General features: G+C 43.7%; 1 long non-coding RNA gene across 1 annotated transcript in view; it reads right to left on the bottom strand.

The window, feature by feature from the left end:
- Nucleotides 1-14,816: 14,816 nt before the first annotated feature.
- Nucleotides 14,817-26,620, bottom strand: part of LOC131423834 (uncharacterized) — a 96,707-nt gene continuing 84,903 nt past the window's right edge. Inside the window, exon 3 of the long non-coding RNA XR_009225909.1 lies at nt 14,817-16,181. This is a non-coding gene — a long non-coding RNA (uncharacterized LOC131423834). The remainder of the gene's footprint in view (nt 16,182-26,620) is intronic.

Here is a 26,620-nt window from a genome sequence, read left to right as displayed (position 1 = left end):
ACCAGGGATTGAACCCAAGAGTGCTTAACCACTAAGCCATGTCTTCAACTTGCTTTTATTTATTTGTTTTGAGACAAGGTCTGGCTAAGTTGTTTAGGGCCTCACTAAGTTGCTGAGGCTGGCTTTGAACTTGTGATCCTCCTGCCTTAGCCTCCTGAGCCACTGGGATTATAGGCATGTGCCACTGTACCTGGCATCTCTCACAAGTTTTTAGTTAAATTTCCACAGGGACAGAAAATTATGACCAAAACAGGATGTATCCTTTCAAGCCAAAATTATTCAAAGTGAGCTCTTTCATCATAGATGCAAAGGCCCTATTTCCTAGCAAGTTGAAGAAAGATCCATATATTCTTCCCCCACCCATCACCATTTTGAGCCCTAAAGTTTTCCAGGTGGAAAAATTACCTGCTCCAACAACTTTGCTTTTCAAATAAAGTTTCCAGATGTGCCTTTCCCATTTTAAAATGCCCCCAAACTCCTGCCATGTTTTGCTTGGGACACTTTCTGGTTTTTATTTATTTTTTAATTTGGGGTACTAAGGATTGAACCCAGGGGTACTCTACCACTGAGATACATCCCCAACCCATTTTTATTTTGAGACAGGGTCTCATCAGATAGCTGAGGCTGGCTTGGACCTTATGATCTTACTGCCTCAGCTTCCCCAGTAGCTGGGATTGCAGGTGTGCACCAACCACCATGCCCAACTGATCCTTTTCTATTTTTATAGAACTCTGCTTAAAAAACATTGAACTTGGGGTTGGAGTTATGGCTTAGTGTCAGAGCACTTGCCTCACACATGTGAGGCACTGGGTTAGATCCTCAGCACCACATAAAAATAAATAAAGAAATAATGATATTTTTTAAAAAGTCATTGTAATTTGTCTTTTTTCTTACTTCATGGGGCCTCCGTTCCTCCGTGAGACACCACACTGAACTATATCAAACTCCTTACTATGTTCTCCTAGAGGCAATGATCATTTTCTGTTTCCTGGTATTGATAATGACAGCATCTGATCCTTTCATTCTAAACTCGAGCCTTCCAGAACATGCTAAATCTAGATCCATCTGACCCCCTTACCAGGGAGGCTGTGGGATAAGTAATCCCAGGGCCAAGACCATGGCAGCCTCTGAACTTCTATCTCTATTCATTCTCCCCACCCCACCCCTTTCTTCCTCCTCTTCTTCTCCTCCTTCTTCCCTCCCCCCTTGGGTGCTGGGGATTGGATCCAGGGTCTTGCACATGCTGGGTGAGCCCTCTACCACTGAGCCTTATCTCCAGCCCCTCTATTCTTTTTTAAAGAAATCAAAATGTCTTTAAACTCCTTGAGCTAATTATAAAAGCAAACAGCTTTCCCTCACTGAGTTATATTCCTTGGCTTGTCAAAATGCAGTTCCACTCGGAGACCACCGTGTGCCAGGCGGGGGAAACCTGCTTGCTCAGGACACAGCAGAGAGGAAAGGGTGAAGCCATCGCCTCCTGCCTCCCCCCAGCAGGCAGGGCCTTTATGGAGTCTATTTCCAGTCTGTTTACCTGGCAAGGACCACGTGACAAACCCAGAAGGAAATGCTGACATCACTGTCTCTCACACACGTGTGCGGCCTCCTCCTGGCCAGCGGGGGCCTGCGACTGTCCGGGCCCCTCCCAGCCTGCCGCCCCTCCCCCCCACCCAGCAGCTTTCTGCAGCTTTCTGGGGCCGCACTTGCCTTTGTTTTCCTTTTGCCTCCCAGGCCGGCTGGAGAAACCATCCTGACACACACACACACACACACACACACACACACACACACACACGGGGGCGGGGGGGGGGGGGGGGAGTGGCTTTTTCCTTTCCTCTTTCCAACTCTCAGATCTGTGGCCATTGAGTGAGTCTTCCCTCTGTTTTTTTTTTAAAACGCACTTCCTCTTTCCTTTTTCTCTATAGATTTAAGATTTCTAAATTAAAAACAAAACAAAACAAAACAAAACACCTCTGGCTGGCCCAGTAAACATTTCAGACCTAGGGAAGGGGGCCAGGGCACAGCAAGGCTGCTGGGTCTGGCCACTCAATTTCCTGCTCCAGTGGCCTTGGAGATTTAGGGGTTGGGGGCTTGGTCATATGTGCCCTATTTATTTATTTATGTTCAGCCTTTCCTCTTCTAGACTGAGGACCCACATTTTCATCACCGCTGCTGACCAGGGGTGCCCTCCCTCCCCTGCAGCCAGACCATAGGTGCCAGACCCTCTTGGAGCACAGGTGATTGGTCCCTGGTCTTTTCTCTGCAGCTGTGGCTGCTAGTCCTTGTTCTTTGCGGGGCCAAGGAGGTTTCTCTGAGTCATCCCAGTGGGGCGGGGCCGAGGGAGGGGTGGGGGTTGGGGCCAGGGTACTGGGAACATCTTAGAGGCAGAGAGGAGCCGGTGGTCATGGTCAACACTGGTACCTTCTGCTTATTCAAAGGGGTGCTTCTAACAGGGCTCAGAAGTCCTGTTGCTCAAGAAATGAGAGCTTTCTAGGTACATGTGGGTACCAAACATCCCGTCTGAAGGAAATGTTTAATAAAGGCATGGGAGCCTCAGTCTGCTTATTTATTCTCACAGAGAGGTGCAGATGGGGGGTCCCTGGAAACTGCTTCGGAAGCAGACAGAAAGATGGTGGAACAATGGGTGATCACAGGGAACAGCTCTCCTAGATTAAGAGGCAGAATGCAGACAGTGACAAACCTTTTGGCTCCTTCTTCCTCCCCTATCATCTGGGTTCCTCCACCTTTTAGTTTGGGGAGGAGGAGGGAAGAAGTTGGAGGCATGGGGAGGTCACACAAGAGTGACACTATTAAGTAGTCATTACTTAGGTGTGAACTTATAATCTCTGCCTCCAAGATTTTCCTAGGACCTTGGGTCCCCAGGCTGGAAAGACTCGGTACCTGTAAAGATGGGACTGTACTAGGAGTGCATGCATACTTAAACAGGCATATTTATCACTGAGTTGTATAGAAAACTCTTAAATACAGCATCAGAAGATTCTTGTAAGATCTAGGGATGGGTCTCTTTGCTATGCTTTGCTTGGGTATATTTCTTCTTCTTCTTCTTCTTCTTTCTTCTTTCTTCTTCTTCTTTCTTCTTCTCTCTGCTGGAGTTCAAATCTAGGGCCACACACACACTAGGCAAGTGCTCTACCACTCAGCCCACATTTCTATTTCTTAAGAGAAACTTCCAGGACTGTGCCAGCTAAGTGGCCCTGGCAGTTAGTCAGGAGAGAATTCAAAAACTATGAGGTCACCCTGGGAGACCTGTGTACTTGGTAAGGCACAAAGCTGATGGGGGCGGGGAAGGGGGGGGTCTGGCCAAGGAGTCCAGTCATAAATATGTCTCCTCAAGCTTATTAGGATCTAAACCCTTTTTGGATATGCTAGGAATCTAGAAGTTTCTACAGGCTTTAAATGTTTTGTGTAAGTTCTAATTTTACCTTCCAAATGTTGTAGGCCAAGGACTTGCTCCCATGAGTCGTCCGTTAGACACGTAGCTGTGTTGGTCAATGAAATTTTTTTTTTTGTGTGTGTGTGTGTGATTTTGGGGCCCAAATAAAAGTAGCATTAAGAGTTTCAATGTCATTTTCATCATTGCCATCTCATCATTTCTGGATCCCCTGCTGGATTAGGATACAAATAAAAAGGTAGAATATAAGTTCCAAATCCCAGCTGTGTGTTCAAGTGGCCTCTGTCCGTGGCTCCCAAGCTGTCCTATCCCTGTCAGTTTTGGTCATAGAGGGTGGTGGGAATTGTTCAAAAAGAAGAAGGGGAAGGAAAAGAAAGGGAGGGAGGGAGGAGAAGGAGAAAGAGAAAGGGAAGGGAAGGGAAGAAGAAGGAGGGGGAGGAGGAGGAGGAAGGAGGGAGGGAGGGAGGAAGGTAAAGAAGAAGGGGGCAGGAGGAGGAAGAAGAGAAGAAGAAGGAGAAGGAAGAGAATCATTCTCATCTTTTACTGTAGTGCCTTTCAACTTTGGAGAGATCTGGGGAAGACGCTATAGGGAGTTATCTCCCCAGTCTGGAGTCTAACTCACTTCCTCTTGTGGGGACACTGTCCCCAGCCCAATGTTGGAGTTGACAGTACCCAATTTCTCCTATTTAGGTCTCCACAGTGCTTCCTGGATTCATTTAGAACTATATAGCACCAAAATAAGACCAACAATATTCATTCGTTTCACTACTCAGTAATGGTGGTGACATGGAAGGGCAGGTGCATTCATAAACAGATGTGTGTTCATGTTATGGGTCACACCACCTGCTTCCATGGGTGGGCCCATGTGGAGTGCCCACTGCACAATCTCCATGAACACCCTTAGTGCTCACTGGCACTCAACGATGTGCCCATGCTGAAGGAGAGGGTGATGATAATGACATGTGATCATGACAATGATGACAACCAATGAGATGATACCAAATTGCAAGTAATGATTCCAGGAGGAAGATGGTTCTGGGCATGAAGATACATTTAACAAAGTTGGAATGAATGAGTGAATGAATCCAGTTGAGGACCTCCCTTGAGATTATAATGAAATCTGGTTCTTCATTGTTTTTTTTTTAATTTTTATTGTTGGTTGTTCAAAACATTACATAGTTCTTGATATATCATATTTCACACTTTGATTCAAGTGGGTTATGAACTCCCATTTTTACCCCGTATACAGATTGCAGAATCACTTCGGTTACACATCCACTGATTTACATATTGCCATACTAGTGTCTGTTGTATTCTGCTGCCTTTCCTATCCTCTACTTCTTCATTGTTTTAAAAGCGTATTTTTATTAGTTATTGAAAAAATATAATCTCAACTGCTAAGGATCAGGCCTGAGCTAAAATGCACTAACGATGATACAAGGTGAATCAATAATCACTTTTCATCATCAGGTTTTTTTTTTTTTTAACAGTAGTAGGGATTAAACCCAGGGACCTAGGGCCTTAGAAATGTTAGGAAAGTACTAACACATTTTAAAATATATAGATTTCGGGCACAGTGGCACACACCTGTAATCCCAGTTGCTCAGGAGGCTGAGACAGGAGGATCACAGATTCAAAGCCAGCCTCAGCAAAAACATGAGGCGCTAAGCAACTTGGTGAGACCCTGTCTCTAAATAATTTACAAAATAGGGCTGGGGGTGTGGCTCAGTGTTCGAGTGCCCCTGAGTTCAATACCTCCATACCCCCCAAATAAATAAATAAAAATAAAAATGTATAGAAAAACAGATGAATAGAAAAATAAAGTAACTGGAATAATCAAGGTCTTTTCTTAGAAAAGTAAGATAAAATAAAACAAGACTTGGAGAGTGGGAAAATCATCAAAAACTTGAAGTCTCATCCCAACTCTGCCACTAAGAGCTGGATGGTCTCCAGCAAGTCACTCCATCCCTAGAGTGTGCTTCTCCTTGTAAAGTGGAGATAACAGTACAGAGCCACTGGGTTGTCTGAGGATTAAATAAGATAGCACATATACAGTGTCTAGCACAAAGCCTGGCATGCGGCAGGTGTTTGATGATGATTCGCAATACCATGATGGTCCTAATCTATTGGTGCTGCAGGGTTGGAATGTAAAGATCAAGTGATTTTGAAGGTGCTGTGAAATTAGAGGAGTCTAGACAAATATAAGATACTATTTTTTAGGTATCATTGGGCTCTGGGTTAAATCTGTTAGTATTTGGAAGTGGGGCAATGAGATACAGATATATTACGGAGGAAAAACTTTCTCCATATACAGGTACCTGATGTACCTAATTCCAGACATAAAGTTCCTGAAATATGAGGAATGCAAGTTGGTGTCCACCAGACGTCCTCAGGAGGGGCGTCGTGAAGATGAATAGTTTAAAATGACGAAATGGTTATGAAAGTGCTTGGGCTCTCTTGAGCAGAGGGGATATGTAAATCCAAGGCATAATCATAAAAGCAATATTATCTCCGTCACTAGCAACAGACTCCTTCTAAGCCAGAATAGAATTTCCAGAAATTATGGAGGATGACAGATTTATTTCCAGACATCTCACGCATCTCACTTGCTTTCAGACTTATTGTTTCCTCTTATTCCCCCCCCTCCCCCGTTTCTGTGGTGATAGAGAAGCCTGAGAACTGATCCTGTCAGGAAGTTCTTGGGGGAATTTCAGAAGGATGCACATGCAGGGTATGTGAATGACTGAGAGGCCAGAATATATATATATATACATACACATACACACACACACATATATACACACACATATACATATATATAATATTATATATATATTTATGCATAATGGATCTTCTGAGCATATCTGAATAATCAAAACCACAGATGACAGACATGTTGGATACATTCATCAGGACTCACAGGCTCCTCTAAGGGAACTTACTGGTATGTCTTCTTCTTAAATCAGGTCAGGTAACTTTCACCCTGCTGTTGAACCTCTCAAAAAAGTGTGCTATTAAATTCAGACCCCAGGATAGGAGCTCAGTTGCCCCCTGGACATCTCATATCGATCCCCAAATTTTCAGAATTTATCAATCAAAATGCTGGAGAAATAGCTTAAGCATCTTGCTAAATACATATAGATTCCATTTATCATTTCTCCTTAATCTACTAAAATCTTGTTCCTCTTTTACAGAAGTCTGACAGGACTTGTTTCGTCAAGTGATCTAAGTTCCCAATGCTATATTCACTAAAGATTATTCTAGAAATGATTTGGCTGTCTGTCATTTTTTTTTCCAGGTGAAGTTCCAGATTAGGACATTACCAACTTCCCTTTTTATTTTCAAAAATAGAGGCATGAATCCTGTTTTCCGGCACGCAGTCTTTCCAAGTTCTTAAAATTAAATGACTCTCCTATGATGTTAACCAATAAGAACAAATTCTCTTATAAGCAACCTTACCTCGCCAAAAAAAAAAAAAAAAAAAAAAGAAAGAAAGAAAATCTACTTCAAAAACGAAGGTGTTCCTACTGGTGTTTAAGGCATGTCTAAGACTCAGTCCTGCAAAAACAATGAGGAAACAAATGGCCAAGGCACACAACCTCTACTTTGACAAGCCTATTTCCAGATATCTGAAGAGGTTTAGGAATTGAAAGTGGTCAAGGCCAAAGACAGGTATGGTGGATTTTCAAACTGTGCCAATCTTGTACATCTCATGAGGGTCAACATCATTAATCTCCATAAACATCTTGAAACTCCTCCAGGAAGTAAAAATGAGAAAATTGATGAAAAAGCTCAGTTTATATTTCTTCCTATAAACTACAGTGGTACAGGGGCAACCCATTTTCTAAAATTACAGGGTTTTTATTATAAAAACCCAACATTTCTGGCTGAGGATATAGCTCAGTCAGTAGCGTACTTGTCTCACACGCACAAGGCCCTGGGTTCAATCCCCAGCAACACTTTTAAAAAAAAAAAACCCAACATTTCTAGAACATGCACTGCATGGAGACAACCTCAAAGTCATAAAAGCCCCAACTCTGTGAAAATCAAGATGACAGCACAAATTTTCCAGTGTCTTGGGTACCTCTGGGTACCAACCCTACTCTTTCTTCATGCTGAGCAGGAGATTTCAACCTCTTGTTTCTCTTTCTTTCATATATATATATTTATTTATTTTAGTTGTTGATGGACCTTTATTTTATTTGCTTACTTATATGTGGTGCTGGGAATCAAACCCAGTGCCTCACACATACGAGGCAAGCGCTCTACTGCTGAGCTCCAACTCCACTCCTCAACCCCTTGTTTCCTGAAAGCATAACTGGAATGAACTTCATCAACTTGCCTGGAGCACTGTATTAAAGGACCTTGTAATGGATCTTTCTGTCCTCGGTGAAATGTCTTCACATCCTTTCCCATTACCCCCTTTCTCCTTCTCTGCCCCCATTCCACTGCAAGTCTTTGCTGAGCTCTAGAATACAACCCCTCCAACCCCTGCTCCTCACTTCCCATCTCTCCCCATTCCGATTCCCTGGCACACCTGCCTGCAGCATCCTTACCTCACTCTCTACTTGGAAGCCTACACAGACTCTAGGCTCTGCTGCTAATCAGGAACAACAAGTCCCTTCATTCTGCCACCTCTTCAGTGTCCACCCTTTCATCCATTAGACAGCATATTGAAGAATCATTTCTTTGTATTTTCTTTTTGGTGCTGGGGACTGAATGAGGGCCTTGTGCAGGCTTTGGACACACTCTACCACTGAGCCACACCCCAGCCCGATGAAGACTCACTTAAACATGGTCTCCAGTCATGCTTGGACACCTCCATTGCTAGGGATGTCTCTGACTATTCAAGAAGGATGCTCAGTATTTTGAGCCCAAATTGAATCTTCTGGAGCTCCTGCCCACTGGTCCTAGTATCACCTTGGAGGCCACATAGAATAAGTTTAGCTCCCTGACAGAGATGACCTTTCTCCTTTCTTTCTTCTGTCATGTCTTCTTTCTGACCTTCCTTCCTTCCTTCCTTCCAAACCCAGGAGAGCTTAACCACTGAGCTATATCCCCTTATTTTGAGCCAGGGGTCTTACTAGTTGCTTAGGATTTTCTAAGTTGCTGAGACTGGCCTCAAATTTGTAATCCTCCTGCCTCAGTCTCCCAAGCCTTTGGGATTATAGGCATGCACCACTGCACCCGGCTCTTTCTGATATTTCTAAATGAGGAACTGCCATTTAATTCAACAGTTCTTCACATGACCTGGTTCTGAGTTCCTTTGCCTTCCTGTTTCCAGTTTGCCTGTCTTTTCAGAGTCATGCCCAGAATTAAATACAAATCATCCACATCTGCTCTATTTACCCCCATGGGCCAGGAGTCTCACATCTCTTGTTCTTCTCATCAAACTTTGCTTAATGCAATTCTGGAATCCTCTTATTAACTTAAACCTTTATGACAGCAGTTTATAAAGTGGGGCCCATGGAATTTATACTTCAGAATGACCCAGGAAGCTTCAGATTATGGACGGAATATTCATACTCCCCTAAAAATGGTCCCACCAGGAACCAACTCTGCAGACACTTTGACTTTGGACCTCCCAGACTCCAGAACTATGGAAAAGAGATGTCGTTTTGTTGTAGCAGCCCAAGCTAAGATACCTTAATATCTTAGACCCCACCTCAGACTTTGTGAATCTCACAACCAGGGTAGAACCTGGGAATTCTTTTTTGAAACAAGTATGCCAGGTGATTCTTTCTTGGATATCAGGGATTGAACTCAGGGGCACTTGACCACTGAGTCACATCTCCAGCCCTATTTTTTTTTTTTGTATTTTATTTAGAGATAGGGTCTCAGTTGTTTAATGCCTCACTTTTTGCTGAGGCTGGCTTTGAACTCGCGATCCTCCTGTCTCAGACTCCTGAGCCGTTGGGATTACAGGCATGCGCCACTGTACCCGGCTCCCAGGTGATTCTTAAATGCACATAAAAATCTGAAAATAGAAATGCTCTGAGACTTTCCCAATACCTGTTGCCAAGTCTGGCTCCCCCTGTCTGTGTTTATGCCTGTGTTTTTAGATCCAAGAGAGAAAGCTCCCTTGCTCTGGTACTAGGGATTGAACTCAGGGGTACACTACCCCTCAGCTACCTCCCCAGAACATTTTACTTTTAAATTTTTTTGTTGTTGTTGTAGATGGACACAATACCTTTATTATTTATTTATTTTTAATGTGGTGATGAGGTTCAAACCCAGTGCCTCACACATGCAAGGCAAGCGCTCTACCATGAGCTACAACTCCAGCCCCAATTTTACCTTTTATTTTGAGGCAGGGTCTTGCTAAGCTGCCCAGGCTGGTCTTGAACTTGTTATCCTCCTGCTTTAGACTTTCCAGTACCTGGGATTGCAAGTGTGTGCCACCATGCCTGCCTTCCATTTCGTGTGTGTATCCCATTTCATCTGGTTAAATATGGTATATAGCCTTGGTCTGTCAAAAATATTTTAATGGGCCAAGGGTGTAGCTCAGTGGTAAAGTGCTTGCTTAGCACATACAACACACTCAAACAAAAAAACATTTTGTGTTCTTTTCTCTGCAACATATGATTTTATAATACTACACATGGATTAAGACCAAAATCATAGTATCACAGCACTAGGAACCTCCTCCACATTGATACTAATTACAATCAACCAATTACTAACAAACCCACGCTTCGTCTTATGGACAAATTTTCATTTACCATATTTTCAAATGCCTTGCTAAAACCCTGCTATTCTTTGTCTTCTATATTTCTGTAATTCATTTTGTATGAAGCCTATCAAAGAAGGAAAAGAAGTGTTCTTGCAGGCCATTTACTTATGCATTCTAGAATTTGTGGTCAGGTAAGGGACTGTAGAATACAGAATCCACCTTTTTCAGTGACCATGTTCTGAATGCCCAAGACACATAGCTTATAAGACCCTCACTTGTTATTCTAGGTGTTCTTGTTCATATATTGACTGTACCTGTAGACAGAGAGTTCTTGAACTCCCAGGTTGTGCCTTAGATGCCTCTAAACATCTCACGGTAACTAGCACAATATCCTACCCAGCAACTTTTCTTTGAATGCATGAATGAATTTTGCCTTTTACTCCCACTAACTTACTTTTTTTTTTAATGAAAAAAGATTCTGAATTCCAGTGAGTTCTGGAAGGCTGTGCTTCTTAGGCATGAGGGAAGTGGTGGGCATGGACAGATCTCCACAGTTCCAGTAATTTATCTTAGTCACTGCTCATATAAATGAGCTTATTAAGATAAAGGCATTCTTTGCAATTCTGTGTGATGCAAACACTGAGAAACAATGACATAGTTCTTGAAACATGACAACTTTACCAGAATCTATGGTAATGGCCAAATTAGATGCAGGAAAAAAATTTCAAAACAAACACCAAAAACCTTGCCTTTAGTGGAGCCACTTAAGTTAGCATAATATATATGCAATAATGTTTTTTTTTTTTTGTGAGCTTAATACTAATGCCCACTGAGATGACATAGAGGAGTTGTATTCAAAGTATAAAAGAGAGCCAGACAAGGAAATCTGGCTTCTCTCTACATTATTGCTCCCTCCACAACACAAGCAGTCATATATCTGAAAATTCTCTAATATAAGATAGAAAAGGTGAGCAACTATAGAGAAATGGTGGAAAGGCCTGTGGTTGCCATGGGTCAAATGACTTTCTTGTTTTCCCTCTTTCTTACAGGAAGAGAAGATTCCACAAATACTCCAGAACATTCTACAACTAGAAAAACCATACCAACCCAGGTTTACAACTGGTATCTAATTGGTAGAAGCTGGGAATGCTTATCAATATCCTGTAATACACAATACATACTCCTTCTGCCAACAAAGAACCAGCTGACACAAAATGCCAATAGTGTTATCTCAGTCAAAAATTTCAGTTACAAAGTATCAGTAGTACTGCTATGGGGGCTGAGGTTGGAGCTCAGTGGTTGAGCATTTGCCTAGCATGTGTGAGGCACTGGGTTTGATCCTCAGGACCACACAAAAGAAAATAATAAAATAAAGGTATTGTATCCATCTACAACTAAAGAAATTATTATTATTATTTTTTAAAAAGAGTATTGCTATGGAAAATCCCAGATCAAGGGTTATGGTTCTAACCTCAATCTAGAAATTCTGCTTCATTATGAAACCACCTGCTGTGAATCTGGAATGTAACTCAAGGTGACGAGCACTACAAGATGCTTTTCAGTTCTATAGTGAGGTGAGAATACCAAGCCCAAAAGCCCAAACTAGAGAACTGTTTTGGATGGCAATGTGAATGCAGGTAGAAAGTTCTGGAATGCTCATGACAGTTCCTCAGAGGAGCTGACTAGAAGGGCACTTGGGGAATTCTAGTCAGAGGGTAGCTCCCTCCTGCACATATAGAGGAATCCAGAAGCATCAGTGAGCCATGCTCATGGTCATCAACGGGCCCTGAATGACAGCTTGTAAAGATGTAACTGCAGACTGAGGGTCCAGGAATGTGAGATGGATATGAAACAAATGTACTGACTGGAGAGGGTGCTGCTTTCCATGCTGACTCCAGCAGTCTTCGTCATATAGGAGTAAAGGGGGAGCTAACTTCACTTGGAGCCCTTCCATAGCGAACCTTTTCTCCCAATGCTTATCAGTTTTGATATGGCTAAGATTTTAATCATCACCAGTTTTATACACATGGAAAAGCTGGTAGATTTAATGAAGCTTCCAGATACCCCCTGAGAGATGATTATAACTCTAATTAAAAATGGGAGATGACAAAGGAGAATCCCGTGAGACTCTGTAAGCAAGTGGCATTCATAAGTTGTCTTTCATGGAGAAGATTACTTTGTTCATGTCACTTTGGGCTCTTTCCAGGAGTAAAGGATGGTGTCTCTAAATTTTATTACATTATGAAATTTAATGTAGTTTGAAGATAAGAAAATGTATTAAATTGTAAGGGGCAAAAGTGTTTCTAAGTCAAGCCAGATTCTCATTTCATTTCATATACCTATACTTTACCATCTCCGTGATTACATATAGCACAGGATATCAAAGGTATCATCTAAATAAATTCCTTCTTGGTGTCAACTCCAGGTATGAAGAAGAACAAGGGAGGAATGAGTGGGGCAGAATGAGCATTGGGAATCCATACTCAGACAAGACTTGGGGACCAGGTAGGTATGGCCAGTCAGAGTAGGTAATTGGGGCATGGATCCAGGTAACTAAATGATAATGATGGGCCCCAGACAATTATCAGGTAGGTCTTGAAGTTCAAGGCAGTCACCTGTACTGAGACACATGTATCAGAAGACAGAACCACTAATAGAAGCTCATTTTATCACAAGAAGGCCAGTTTTCAGACTTTAGGGAGTCATTGGAGAGGCTTGGCCGTACTTGGGTCCTGAAAGGGAAATCCCATTACTTAGTATCCATCATGGGGGTACGGGGGGGGCAGAGTGTAGCCAGAAAAAGCCAGAAGCAGAAGGGCACAGCTCATTGAGAGGTCTTAGGCTTAGATGGGTTGTGCATTTGGACAAAACACAGCCCTGGATAGAGATTTCAGTAGGCTACCCAGACATACATCCACTTCCCCCCCAAAAGATAATACTACATCTTTATACATCAGACTTACATTTTCTAATCCATACATATATTTTACCAAAGAGAAATAAAATGAGAGAGAGCTAGGCCAACATGAAGTCTGTTGTGGCATTAACAAAAGGTGTGTTATGGGCCACCTCTATATTAAGTCATGGATGTGGTGACTGTTCTATCCATTGAACTTCCACTGATTGGCATGATTTGGGACAGTTCTCTGAAAAAGAAGCCCCGGGATTCAAGATTCTTTCCTGGATAAGGTCACTGTATCCTTGCAGACTCACATCCTGAGACACCAAGTTGCTCTGGGAGACTGAGCTGCAGACAATGATCACTGAGAGTTTTCTTAATGATTGGCAAGATCTGGAGATGTCCCACCAGTGCCCAGGTCTGGGGAACTGTCTTCAGGATGAATAAATACACCTGAACCCAAGCTGCTTGCTTTGAGATTGGTGGTCCCCAAATTCATCTCCAGCCTTGATTCCTCCCCCAATCCTACATGTAATTCACAAAATATCTACCTGTGATTTCCAAATAGTGTGCATCTTCTCTGCTGGGAATGCCTTGCCTCTTCTCCATCGATGCCATCCTGAACCTTCTCCCTGGAAAACCTCCTAGGTCAGCTACTTTCTTCATATTTCATACTCTCCAAGTTCATTACAACAACTCTATTTAAATAATGTCTGTGATTGACTACTTGGTTATTTTTCTTATGAAGCAGAAAGGACTTTGAACTCAGGGACCATTGGTTTAAGTACACAAGAACTGTGTGCCTAGCTCAGTGCCTGCCACACAGTATAGGCTCAATAAATACTTGTGGAAGGAGCAACAGAGAGAGGAAGGTAGAAAGGAAGGTTAAAGAAGGAATAAATACCACTAACAAGGCAAATAGCCGATTCAGGCTCTTCAAAAAGGACCAGCCTGCTTGGGAGAGCCCATTTCATAGAGATCTACAAATGAATTGGCAAAGGCCTTCAGTGACTTCAGGACTGATTCTTACTGTACTTACTGGCAGAACCCCAGGGAATCCTTCTTCATGAACTGGTAGTGGCATACCTTCCTGGAAAGCCAGCACACAGAGCCATCCAGCACCAGTTACTGGAGGCCATGCCAGAGGGCTCCTGGCATCTCAGATGCTGGGCCTTGCTAAGTCCTGCCACTACCTACTAATTACCTTTGAGACCCTGAAATGTGATATTATGGCATTTGATAATTATCAGTAATGACCCAAACTACTCAACCTTAGTTTTGGTGAATTGCTTTAATCTATTTGATGATCCTCATCAGATGGAGCCTCATTCAGAAATTCTGATAGGTAGCTTTAGAAAGTGCTGCTTTTTTTTTCTTCCCCAAAATAGTATCCAATGGTGACAAAGATTACTGCAGCTAAAAACCCTGAGGAATATCTATGAGGATTTTTCGAGATGCTAGAACTTGACAATACAGAACGCTTCTACTTTCCACAGTCCTCAGCAAACCAATAAATTCATTATTCAAGATATTCAATAGAACATTCAGCACATATCCTTAGCTGCTCTCAGAAACCAGTGCCGTTGATATATAAGCTGCGCAAAGAAAGTGCTTTTAAGCTCATTGTTGAACATGGTAATGTACTATCTCCCAATCAAAGAATCAAAGAATGAGCCAGAAGGTATCTTATAGATAGACTCATCTGAAATAAGGACCCTAGGGCTCAGATGGGAAAGGTAAGTCACTTAGTAACCTGTCCAGGGACACACAGTCAGTGAGTGGCCCAACTTGGGTTAAAACCAAACATGATGACCTTCTAGTACCTTTCTGCTGCTCTGTACTGATGGCAAACTCCATCCTACACTCATAGGAAAAAGACCAGCATCACATAGGCCCAAGTTTCTGAAGAAACCATCGTCCCTACTAAAACAATAGCCCATTTAAATTTAGTGCAGGCTGGTCAGGCCCAGAGCTTTACCAACCCCCAGAAAACAGAGTATTGTTTCCATCCAAACCTTGTACTGAAAGGAAGCCTGCCATCTGGCAATGACCTCGTGAGACAACTTTGGGGAGAGCAAAGGGCTGAGAAGAGAAAGGCCTTATTCTCACTGCAAACAGGAAAAGGAAAGAGAAAAAGCCAGCTCTGTCTCCACACCAGGTTTGCTGGGCTGGCTATGAACTGTTCCAGGACGTTCCATCAAATAGACGCCTTCATAGAGTCAAGCCAAGCGCGAACACTGTGTCTGGGACTCCCACTCCTGGGACACACACGTGGGCCTGCTCACACTCACTCCTGCTCTTGCGCACCCTGGGAGAGCGCTTATATGGGCTTCATGAGGCTAAGTAATAAACACTTTGTCTTCACCCTGCTATTTATGGGTTGCTTGGGGCATCCTGTTCTCTCTGCTGCCCTTACCTGAACAGACGGCTCTTGCAGACCCGCAGTTTAATGGGGACGACAGTAAATCTGAAAGGCTCTGTGTGCCGGGCACGCTCCTGCTCTCCTGCCCACCCTGCTGTTTCCATAGACAGGCCATCCGTGCATCTATTCTGTATCCATGCATCTATTCTCGGGGCTCCCCATCTCCAGGAGGAAGCCCTCCTTTCTCCTTGGGCCTTGGTCTTTTTTCCTTCCTTTCAGCCACGGCTCTAAGAAATCCTTTTCTGTGTTACCTCTCCCAGGGATCTCCCTTCACCCGTCAGCCGTGGAGCAAACAGTTGTGCAAACAAGAGCAACTCCAAGAGCTGCAAAGCAACAGCAGTGGCCTCCAGAGGAGGTTCCTGGGCAAACTGGACGCACGCACATGCAGAGCGAAGGAGATGACCCGTCCTACCTGGCGCTGACTTCCAGGTTCACTTAGAGGCCGAGTGCTTCCTCTGGCCCATTGTGTTTGGATGGCCAAGGGGGAAAGATGCACATTGGGAAGCAGGAAGTGCGCCCCACCAGCAGGCGTCTGGTAGCTGCAGAGGAAATGCTGGGAAGGTCCAGTGGATGGGAAGCCCCAGCTGATCACCTTGGTGAGTTTAGGGGGGCTCTTTTTTACTCTCTTCTTTGGGGTTTCCAGGACTCTCGGGGCTGACAAGTCCTAGGAGAAGAGATGGAGTCACGGCCGCTCCCTGTCCACTCGCAGGCCATCATACCAGCCTGGAGCCCTGCCATCTCTCGGTCTCGTGTTCATCTCGGGCCCAGCGGTGGACTTCTGAAAACAGACAAGACAGAGAAGGATGCGTTAACTCGGCCTCTCCCCACAGAACGCAGCTCGCCATTGCAGCGCTGATTAAATACGGGACATTATCTCACCATAATGCCCTCCTGGCGGCGTTCCCAGGAAAATTCTAACTAATCATAAAAATAGAAAGAAAAACGCAACCTAAATTCCATTCCTCGTCTTAAATGAGTGATGTGTTCACTTTTATTTATTTTTCTGGAAGCGAGGCGGGAAAAGAAAATGAATTTTAGGGCTTAGAAAAACAAGCTACTAATAGTACTAAGTAGGGCTGGGCGGTGGTGCGGACAGCTCAGCTCTAGCAGATGGAGCCGGCATGGCATGGCCTGGCATGGGTGGGACCCGGTGCTTCCCCTGGCTGTAAACTTTGAGTTTAAAACTGGAGCACCTGGCAGGGCAATGCTAGGATTGGGGGAAGGACTGGGATGGTTGTGGGGTTGAGAGTGTATACATGCACACACGTGAGTTTAAACACACACACACACACATGCACACCCCACCCGAGCTCAGTGCTCAATAATTTCCTTATGTCCCTGGCAGGCAAGTCCTCATCCAATACTCTTTCAAGCAATGCCTGATCTTTCTCTAGCAACATTCTTTCTGTAGACACAGTCTGGTTTTGGAATTCTATCCCTGGAGGATCCTTTCCTTGAGATTCAGCGATTCACACTGTAGACACTGGAATAAATGGGAACCTGCTCCAAGAACCTTGACTCTGATCCAGGTGTTGGCATTCTAAATCCTCCCTTCATGGCAGTCATCTGACTGTAATGAATGCAATGATCCCATGGTTGGTTAACTTGGTTGTCATTCATTCTCTTGGATCAAAAAAAAAAAAGTGTATGTCTTGTTGCCTAGTGCTGGGTACATAGTAGCTGTTCAACAAATAGCTCTGTTGGAGGGGTGCTCATGGTCCATCCAAACCTGTCCATGATTACCTTAGGGCTTAGGCTTAGCAGCAACCAGCAGATGTGGTTGCTCCAGATGGGTCCACAACACTGAGTACCAAGCTCCCCCCCAAAAAAAAAACAGTTTTTGCTCTTTCCTTCTGGAAAGTGTTCACAGATAAACCCCAGGAACGTTCAGAATCCTGAAAAAAACAGCTTCTGAGATGCTTCTCATAATGTTATGCCAGATGAAAAGAAAGTAGAAGACACGCCCACATGCCTCCTACCTCTACCTGGACCCGCTCTGGCATTAGAACCCCAGTGATGCCATCCCCCATCGTAGCTACTGCTGAAGTAATGGGCACAGTTGCTTGATGGCAAAGTTCTAGCTGGGCTAATTAAGCATACTGAGCTAATAACCTTCCATTTTGGGACCGGTATTATTCATAATTTAATGTATTGCTGCTGAAACATTAACCTTTCGACAACTGGCACGTTGCCCGTGGCAGCACAAGTGCTGACCATCTTTCAGTAGAATGAGTATTATTGTTAAAACAGGTATAAATCATTCATGGCTGCAGCTTTTGTGTCAGAACCTACGTGAAAATAAGCAGTAAGCTGGGTAATTTATTTACCTTTTGGTGATTATTTTTTATGATTTTATGTTCATATTCAGTGATTCATAAACATTGGCTGGGTGCCATTTTGTAATCATTTTACCTTTTAAATATTAGTGCGGCGGTTCTGCTTTTCATCTTTGAAATTTTCAGGATTGATACCGGGCAACTTAATCCGGGCACAAATGCAAAAATTCATTTGAAAGAAGTGGGGGGAAAAAGAAAAGTGTCAGAAAAGTGTCCCGGCCTCTTCGTTTTAACAAACCATTTTCAACAGAACCATTTACAGCTTCCACTTGTTACAGCATTGCACTTATGGCAGCAAACTTTCTTTGAAGTTTAACACACAGAGGGTGCCTTGAAATCTGAATAAAAGCACAGGAAAACAGTTAACAAGCTTCTGGTTGGAAAGATGATGGGAAGGAGCTGAGGGGTGGAGGGAGGCCTGGAAACACTGGCTCCAGGCCAAGAAGGTTGGACGTGGCCAGCCCTAACCCAGCACCTGGTTAGGGAATGTGATTACAATCCCCTGGGGTCCTGGAAGTTCTACTGCCCGCCTGCCTGCTCCTGCTGCTTGTGCTAGCTTTGGGGCCCCCCACCCCAAACAGTTCCAGAAGGTAGCTCTATCTCCTATGACAACAAGCAGGAGCTGGAGAGGCTGAGAGGCAGTCGGGTTCTTCCCGGCCTGCAGGTTCAGGAGAGCTCCCAGCATCCTGCGGGCTGTCCTCCAGGACTCCTTCACATTTCTTAAAACAATGAAAACGTGGGATTCCTAATATGTAGTGACTGTCGCTAAAGTCCTGATGCTGGGAGGCAAGGAAGTCAGGAGAAAGCAGAAAATGTGACATCATGCTAAAACTCTTAAGGCAGAAGGAGGCTCGGGAACAAGAAGCTTCTGGAAGCTCATCTCACATCAAGTGTGTTGGCATGGAGGGGCACCTGGCCCAAGAAGACTGGTAACTTTGCCCCAGGCATAGATGAGGTCTTGAAACACAGCCATAAGCACAAACAAACTACCACATCCAGCAGGCTTCTCTGAGAGCACAGGAATGGGTATACTTCTTTCTGGGGTGGTTTCAACAGACTGGCTCTGGGACAGCTGCTGGCCATCTTATCCACCTTCCGTTTGTTTAGTTTCCCATTTGTAGCTTTCACGATTCTTTTCAATTGGATTATCTGATTTTAGGTTTTACACACATATTTTACATCCCTGATCATTCACGGTGGGAAAATATATACAACACACCATTAACCATTTTAACCATTTTTAAGTGTGCAATTCAGTGGCATTAATCACATCCAAGATGTTGTGCAAATATAACCACTATCTATCTCTGAAACTTTCTATCACCCTAAAGAGGAACTCTTTACCCATTAGGCAAAAAGATCCTCCACCCTCCTCCCCTGCTTCCCTGCCCCCGGCCCCTGGGAACCTCTAATCTACTTTCTGTCTCTATGGATTTGCTCTTCTGGACATTTCATGTAAATGGCATCATACAATATGTGTCCCTTTGTGTCTGACTTATTGCACTTAGCATAATGTTTCCAAGGTTCATCCATGCAGCAGCATGTGCAAGAACTTAATTTTTTAATGCTTAAAAATATTCCTTTGTATGCATATATCACATTTTGTTCGTCCATTCATTTACTGATGGGCATTTGGGTTGTTTCTCTGTTTTTGCTATTGAAATAATGCTGCTGTGCACATAGATGTATAGGTATCAGAGTCCCTATTATATTTTGACTATTATACTTTTTTTTTCAAAAAAAGTTCATTGCACATTATATTCTCTGATCTACCTTCATCTTGAATGCTCTGCTTGCTAGCTTGGCAGAGTTGGCCTGGACACAAGTGGTAAAGCCATTCCTGCCTGGGAACTCCTTTCCAGCCATCCTGTCCATACCATAGCTTCAGCGGGATTCTGGTAGTGGCCCTGTGGCATTGCCAAGCCTAGTGCTGGTTGTGAATTCTGCGCCAGTAACCCTCACTCCCTACGGTGGACTTGATAAAACAGGCTGCTTCTCAGGTATGCTAAAGAACAAATTAAGAAACAGAATAACCTGGGATGAGTGAAATTCCCTTTCAATCATGTCAGCCAGAGCAGATGTTGTCATGAAATTTGATGTTATGGATTTATTTCCTCATACAAAGTCTAAAAGGGAAAACAGCGTAAGAGCTGAAATGTGAATTGGACATGTCTATAGAGTGTGAATTGGATTCAAGACAAAATATTGTGAATGGTTAATAGGGTCAGTCTAAGTATACTTGCTGAAATAATCTCTTGGATATGCAAATATTCTGAGAACTACACTGTCAAATATCTATTGTATCCTCTTATCTATGTGTTCACAGAACTGCTACATGTTATAACAAATGAAAAATGTGAATTTAAAAAATAATGTCACCCTAAAATAATACTTTGCTTTGAATAGTAATTTTTGTTGTTGGAGTTTTTTTTTTCTTTTTCATTTTTGTCACATACCAGAAAGCCAGGTTCTTAACACAGCAGTTTTTAGAAATATTAAGACGTGAACTTTGTGCTCCCTGTTCTCAGTAGTAACAGACATGGAGTAGGAGTAGGGAGAGAGCAGGGACAGGTCACATGTCCAGCTTGATCTGGGTCAATAACATACCTAGCTATTACCCCAGTGGAGTTTCTGCTTCTCAGTGGCCTTCCCTTTCTTGGGGACTCTGAGTTGAGGACCTGAGATGTGTCTCAACATGGTAATCGCACACTACAGTGAGGACGAGGCCAGGGAAATTCAGACAAAGAGGCTTGGGGAGATGCTGTAGCCTTAACTATGGACAATTTCTAGGGCTCCACCACTGGCAAGTAGCCGAGTGGATCGAGTTGTTCAGTCTCTTTTCCTCTCCTTTGCCTCATTTTTGAGACTTGGGCTAGTTGAGCAGAGAAGGAAGGAAAGAGCAGAGAGTCGGGAACAATAATGCCTGGCCTGGCACACCCTTCACATCCTAGAACTGTCCCACGGTAGGTACTCAAAAAAATATGGAGTGAATCAACACCTGCACTAGATACCCGAGAGCTGGCGTGACCTGACCAATGGGTGTGCCTCTCTCTCTCTGGTCTGGCCTAAGTTTGCTGGGTTTGATCAACTTTGGCCGAATTTGGCTCTTAGAACTATCAGGAGGTGGGAGAATGAAAGACAGCCCTTTCATTCCATTTAAATGGGAATATCTCCAACGTTTCCAGTTTACAGGTTAAAATCCAAGTCTCAGGATTCTCTAAAGAAAGGATGCTGAAGGCCAAATATGGGGGGACAACTGGCCCCAGCACCTGCCTTCTGCTCTTCGCCCATTCCTAGGAGGCACCCCATCCTTCCTCTGGTTTTTGAGACCTTTCTTATCCCCACATTCCTTCCCTGATACCTGTTCTGAACCCCACCTGCTCCAAGCCCTGCCTGCTTTTTCCTGGCCAAGGTGACACAACCTCCTGGTTTCACCTCCCCTCCCTCCTCTACCCAGTGTGCACCATCAGAGAAAGTGTCCCTCAGTGTGTCCATGGCCCCCTCCCTTTACCCGCCAAATCAGAATTTCTGAAAGAATTTTTTAAAAGTACTAATGTATAGGACTCATCCAAGATCTACAGAATCAGAATTTCTCAGGTGGATTTTGGACTTTCCAGAATCACTCACAAAGTTGAGAACATCATCTTTTGGCAGGAATGATACAATTATCCCATTGGTAAGATACTGCTCTATTATGCAGCTATGCTGAGTGGAATTCTGTAGGACTTCTCCTTTCCTGCAGGTGTATGGCAGGAGGGTGTAGGAATGGAGGAATCTGAAGGTGACAACTCCATCCCCCATGTGTTGACAGGAGGAAGAAAGAATCCAGGCAGAGTGGTATTAGCTCTTTGGGGGCCTACAATGTAGTCATTGTAGGTGAGCATTCTGGAATCCTTTAACAGCTCTGTTACCTTTTCTAAGGATTTTTAAAAATCACTAGAAATGTGTCCTTTGAAAAGCAATACATTTGCTAATGGCCTCTGAATGGTCCTTGTTTCTCCACTTTCTTAAGGGATATTTAGATCATACTTTGGGACATGCTGTTGGCTGGGGTCCCTCCACCTTGGCTCTACTGACATGTTGGCCAGATATTCCTTTATTGTAGGGACTTTCCCAGGCACTGTAGGGCCATTACCCACTAGATACTAGTAGCCCTTTGTGGCAACCAAAAACAGTGTCCAGAAATTGCCCACGTGTCCCTTAAGGAGTAAAATCTTCCCTGACTGAAAACTACCCTTCCAAAAAAAAAAAAAAAAAAAAAATCCATCTCTGTGCTACATAGACGTCTAGCATCTCTTCTAAGTTCAATTTCAATTTCAGGTTGGTTTTTTTCTGAATTCCTTATTTTTGTTAATGACACTGCTGCTCTGTAGCCCCAAGACTTCAAACCTCAACCCTCCAGTCTCCTCACACCTCATGACATGCGCCTTGCAAGTTGGGGGCTGCCTCCCCAGTAATCCTCCTTCCATCCCTACTTGGCTTGGAATTCCTAGATTACAAACTTGAAGCTGTTCATATGATCTCACCACAGGATGCATCTTAAACTTGGCGTTTTCTGGCCTCTAACTCCAGCATTCATGCTGCCCCACTTCTCCAGAATTTATTTTCTGGACTAAATTAAGCATGATTATCTATTTCTTCCACTGCACTTGAACCTCCTGGAAGTTAATTTCTTTGTTTAAAGTCACCTTTGATTTTCTCTAGCATAGGACCTTGCATAATGTTCCTGCTTCAAAGAAATATTTATTGACTTGAACAGATAAATTTATGAATCACACGCTGACCCTGACACACGGCAATGTTTGTATACATTTTTCAGTCTTCCAAAGATTTTCACAATCATGAGGATAGCTAGGTTTTCTTTCTTTGGTATTTTTGCCTTTCAATTTGTCTGCATTTGTCAAGTCGGAAATAAATGAAACAAAAGAACCCCTCAAAACAAAACAAAACCAAACCCAACAACAAGAACCATAACAACACTGAGCTTTTGGGATTCTGAGGTCAGAACCCAAGCTCTACCACTTCTTGGGGGAAACTTGGGCAAGTTCCTGACCTGCCTAAGCCTCACATTCATCTTCTGTAAAAGGAGAGTAATAATAGGCTCTCTCTCTCTCTCATAGGTTGTTGTAAATAAAGGTCAAGAGCAAAAACACATGTTAAGTATTTAATATGGTACCTGGCACATGTTAGGTGCTCATGAGTGGTAGCCATTGGGCCTTGGTGTTCTCACATTTACATCTTTGTAAAGATCTCCACTGTCTCCCGGTTCTCCCAGGCCAAGAGTGTCTCAGATCCCCAGCACCATCCCCCTTCATTACCCACTTGAACACTGTAAACCAGACTCTCCCTCCTTCCTCTAGGCCTGTCCCTCAGTGGCTTCCTGCCCCTGGCTTGTCTCCTCCCCTGGCAGCCCATGAGAATTAATCACTTCCTCACCCATGTTTCCACGGCTCTTTGAACACTCTGTTATAGCACTTTTCATATTGTATTACAGTTAATTTGTTTTTGTATTTGAACTCCTCTGTGAGTCCATGATCTCCTTGGGGTGGGGATTATGCCTCATTCCTCTTTCTGTCCCAGTTACAATGCCTGGAAAATTCTAAGAGTTCAATGAATGTTTTCTGGGTTTTATAAAATAACAATAACTTTTGTGGGTAGACTTCTTTACAGAGATCATCTTTATGAATCTTCAGCTCAACCAGGGTTGTTCTGGCAGATACTACGAGAAAAACAGAAACCACGGCCAGGAGTTTAGTGATCTGGCCAAAGTCCCAAGCTAACTGAAATATCCTGACCCTTCTTGTCAATCTTCTTGTTTCGTGGCTCATGGCCCCCATGGAACACTGATGACAATGGCCTTACAGGAAGAGCTGGCTAAGACGCTTTGGGGCAAAGCAAATCCATATCTTAGGTTATGAAATGCCCCTGTCTCCACTTGGAGTGTTAGGAGGTCTCCAGAAGGACAGGCACAGAGGCCATTGCCACAATAATTGGGAAATGTGATATGTTTGATATCCACATTCAGAATTAGGTGCTGCATCCAAATTGCTCCAGGAGGGAGAACTTCTCTTTGAGAGAGCTAGAGGGACTCTAATGAAGGCTGGCTGTCTCCTAGTTCACAGGCTTGGCTATATAAAAGCAATGGGAATAATAAGGGTTTCCGGAGAAAAACACCTTCTGGGTCTCAGTTGACTTCAGGTGTGGACCCGACTCTGTATCCTCTTTACCTGGCTAACTTTCAATGTGCAGCTCAAATGTCACTCATGTCAGAAAGTCTTCCTTGACCACCCTTCAGCCTTTGCACGCACTCCCATGGCATTTTACATTTGCTTCCATCATCATATGGTTGAGTGATCAAATACAAGTCTGTCCCTCACTTGACCGTGAACTCCCTGAAGGCAGGGACCTGTCAAACTATATGTCACTGGACCATTCCGGGAGCACATGAGATAATGCAAATGTTCTTGGAAGGAACAGGGCTATGAAACATCTGGTCACTATTCCCAGCCATCCATTGTGCTCCATGACATAAACTCTCACTCAAATATATCCTTGGGCCCTTTATGAAAGAAAGCCATATTTTGTTAATTAAAAAAAAAATGATACTTTCATGGCTTTCCAGATTTAAAAAAAAGTGTTTTTTTTGGCCATTTCCTTGAAGATCTTTATGATAGAGGCTTCTTTGGATCCAGCCTTCTGCCTCCTCATCCCTCCCCTTTCCCAGCGTACACCCCAATTTTCTATCTACCACCTTTTGCATTTGTAATATCCTCTGCCTGGACCAGCAGCCTGAGAGCTAGGAAATTTCCATCATGTGAAACCCAGTTCTAGTGCTGTTCTGAAGCCTTCCTAAGACCTGTCATCTCCATGATGTGTTAAGGGCTTCACCTCCAAGCTCCTGAACTTTTCTGCTCCTGCCTGACCTTTTTCCTTAGTGTTCCAATGATTTCTGCCCATTTCCCTCAGTAAGAGTGCAAGCTCCTCAGGGGCAAGAATCTTGTCTTGCTCTGTTTTCCCACACCCTGGTACCAGGTGTGAGGTGACTGAATTGGCTATAAAAGGATTGGTGGAATTTAACATTTAAAAAAAATTAATAAACTTGAAACTCTTTACCAGCTCTTGAGAAGACTTAAAGTGCATACTAGTTTTTGTATGGTGTCACTTTTTGGTTTCCAGGACTTTTGTTCTAGAAGGATGAGAAACCAGGGTTAAGCAAGTTGGAAATGTCCAAATTCTTAAGGACAAATGCTCTTCAAAGGACATAAAAGGTTGAGCCGTGAGATGGCTGTCATGTTACCATCCAGTTTCACTATTTTTATTGTGCTCTTGGGTCTGGTCAAATCAGCCAACCCGGGTGACATGACATTTGCAGCTAGTTTTATGCAAGATGCAAAATCTTGCGTAAAAATAACAAGAGGAGATGTTGTAACTCTGTGCAAGTTGGAAAAAAGTGGGGGCAAATTTGGCTTGGGTAGATGTGACTTTGTCTCCTAGTCCCCATCATTCATCACAAGGGTCCTGCCTTAGAAAGTTTAAGTCATCAAAACATTTACCGACCATCCATCCACAGCCAAGATGTGCCTGTGTAGCGAGTGGGTCCAGGTCCAAGGGTACTTTCATGTAATAATTATGTAACCATGCACTGGTGGCCATGCTTATCTTATCGGGCATTATTAAGTTTTGCTAATGGATGGGACTAACTTTCTAACCAATTGGTTGGTAGGTGAGTGAGTCACTTGCAATTGCGAAATATTCTTTTAAAAATTTAGTTATTCAATTTGTATTTGTATACAGCCTTTTAAAAAAATATATTTTTTAAATATTATTTTTTAGCTGTAGTTGGGACACAATACCTTTATTTTTTTCATTTTTATGTGGTGCTAAGGATCAAACCCAGGACCTCACACGTGCTAGGAGAGCGTTCTACCACTGAGCGAGCCACAATCTTGGTCCTGTATACAGCCTTATTTAAAAAGGAAAAGGACATAAGGTAGCTTTAAAGGCAAAAGGAGATACATGTTAGAAAAAATGGGCATTTATGCCCCTGTCTGCATACTCCAGGTCACTACTCTTTTGGTGGGTTTCCCTTCCCAGATTCACCCAACAAGGTTGACCACACTATCCTCTGTGGGGCCCTGTGCCCTGAACAAACCTGTTCTGTAGCATAGTGCCTGTTGCATTGTGAGTCTACTCCCATGCCATAAGCACCTTGAGGGTAGGGCCATGGCTTATTTTTGAACCTTGTGTTCTAGCATGAGGAGGAGGAGGAGGAGGAGGAGGAGGAGGAACAGGAGGAGGAGGAGGAGGAGGCATATTATTGGGTAAACTGAATTTTGCCCCCACCCCCCTGCCACCCTACAGATTCCCCTCGCAGCCATTCCTTGAGCACACCCCCCCAAGTCCTCTCTGGCTGTCCCTGTCCCATCAGGCCTTGTGTATTGCAGGGCACAGGCTGCTGCAATCTGGCTTTCTCTGCTGCGGTTATAACAGGGTTAAAGTTGAGGTTTCTAATTGCTCCCAGGAGGTCTTATTACCTGTTGATTAGGTCCTTTTGGGATCAGCATCAAACCGACAACAATAATAAACACTCCCTTCATTGGAACTCACTAATGACCCTGCCTGCCCTGCAGACCTGGTGGCCATGGGGAGGGGCATCATGGGGCTGGAAACAGCCAGCTGTGGGAGGGGGGCATTTCTCAGAGATGTGGTGGTGCAAGCCCAGAAGTGCAGCTAACAAGCTGATGGGCACCGGTTTGGGACTTTTGGGTGGCCAGAGGCACTTCTGTTGTTACAGCACAAGGCGCCTCAGAGAGGACCCTCCGCAGCCAGCCTGAGGACTCGAGAGGTGGAGCTGGGTGGTCTTTCCATAGGATTCCAGGAA

Source organism: Marmota monax, unplaced genomic scaffold (assembly GCF_021218885.2).
Source record: "Marmota monax isolate L192 unplaced genomic scaffold, Marmota_monax_Labrador192_F-V1.1 WCK01_AAM20220418_F8-fsc00024, whole genome shotgun sequence".
In the NCBI taxonomy this organism is placed as follows: Eukaryota; Metazoa; Chordata; class Mammalia; order Rodentia; family Sciuridae; genus Marmota; species Marmota monax.
This window is presented reverse-complemented; position numbering and strand designations above follow the sequence as displayed.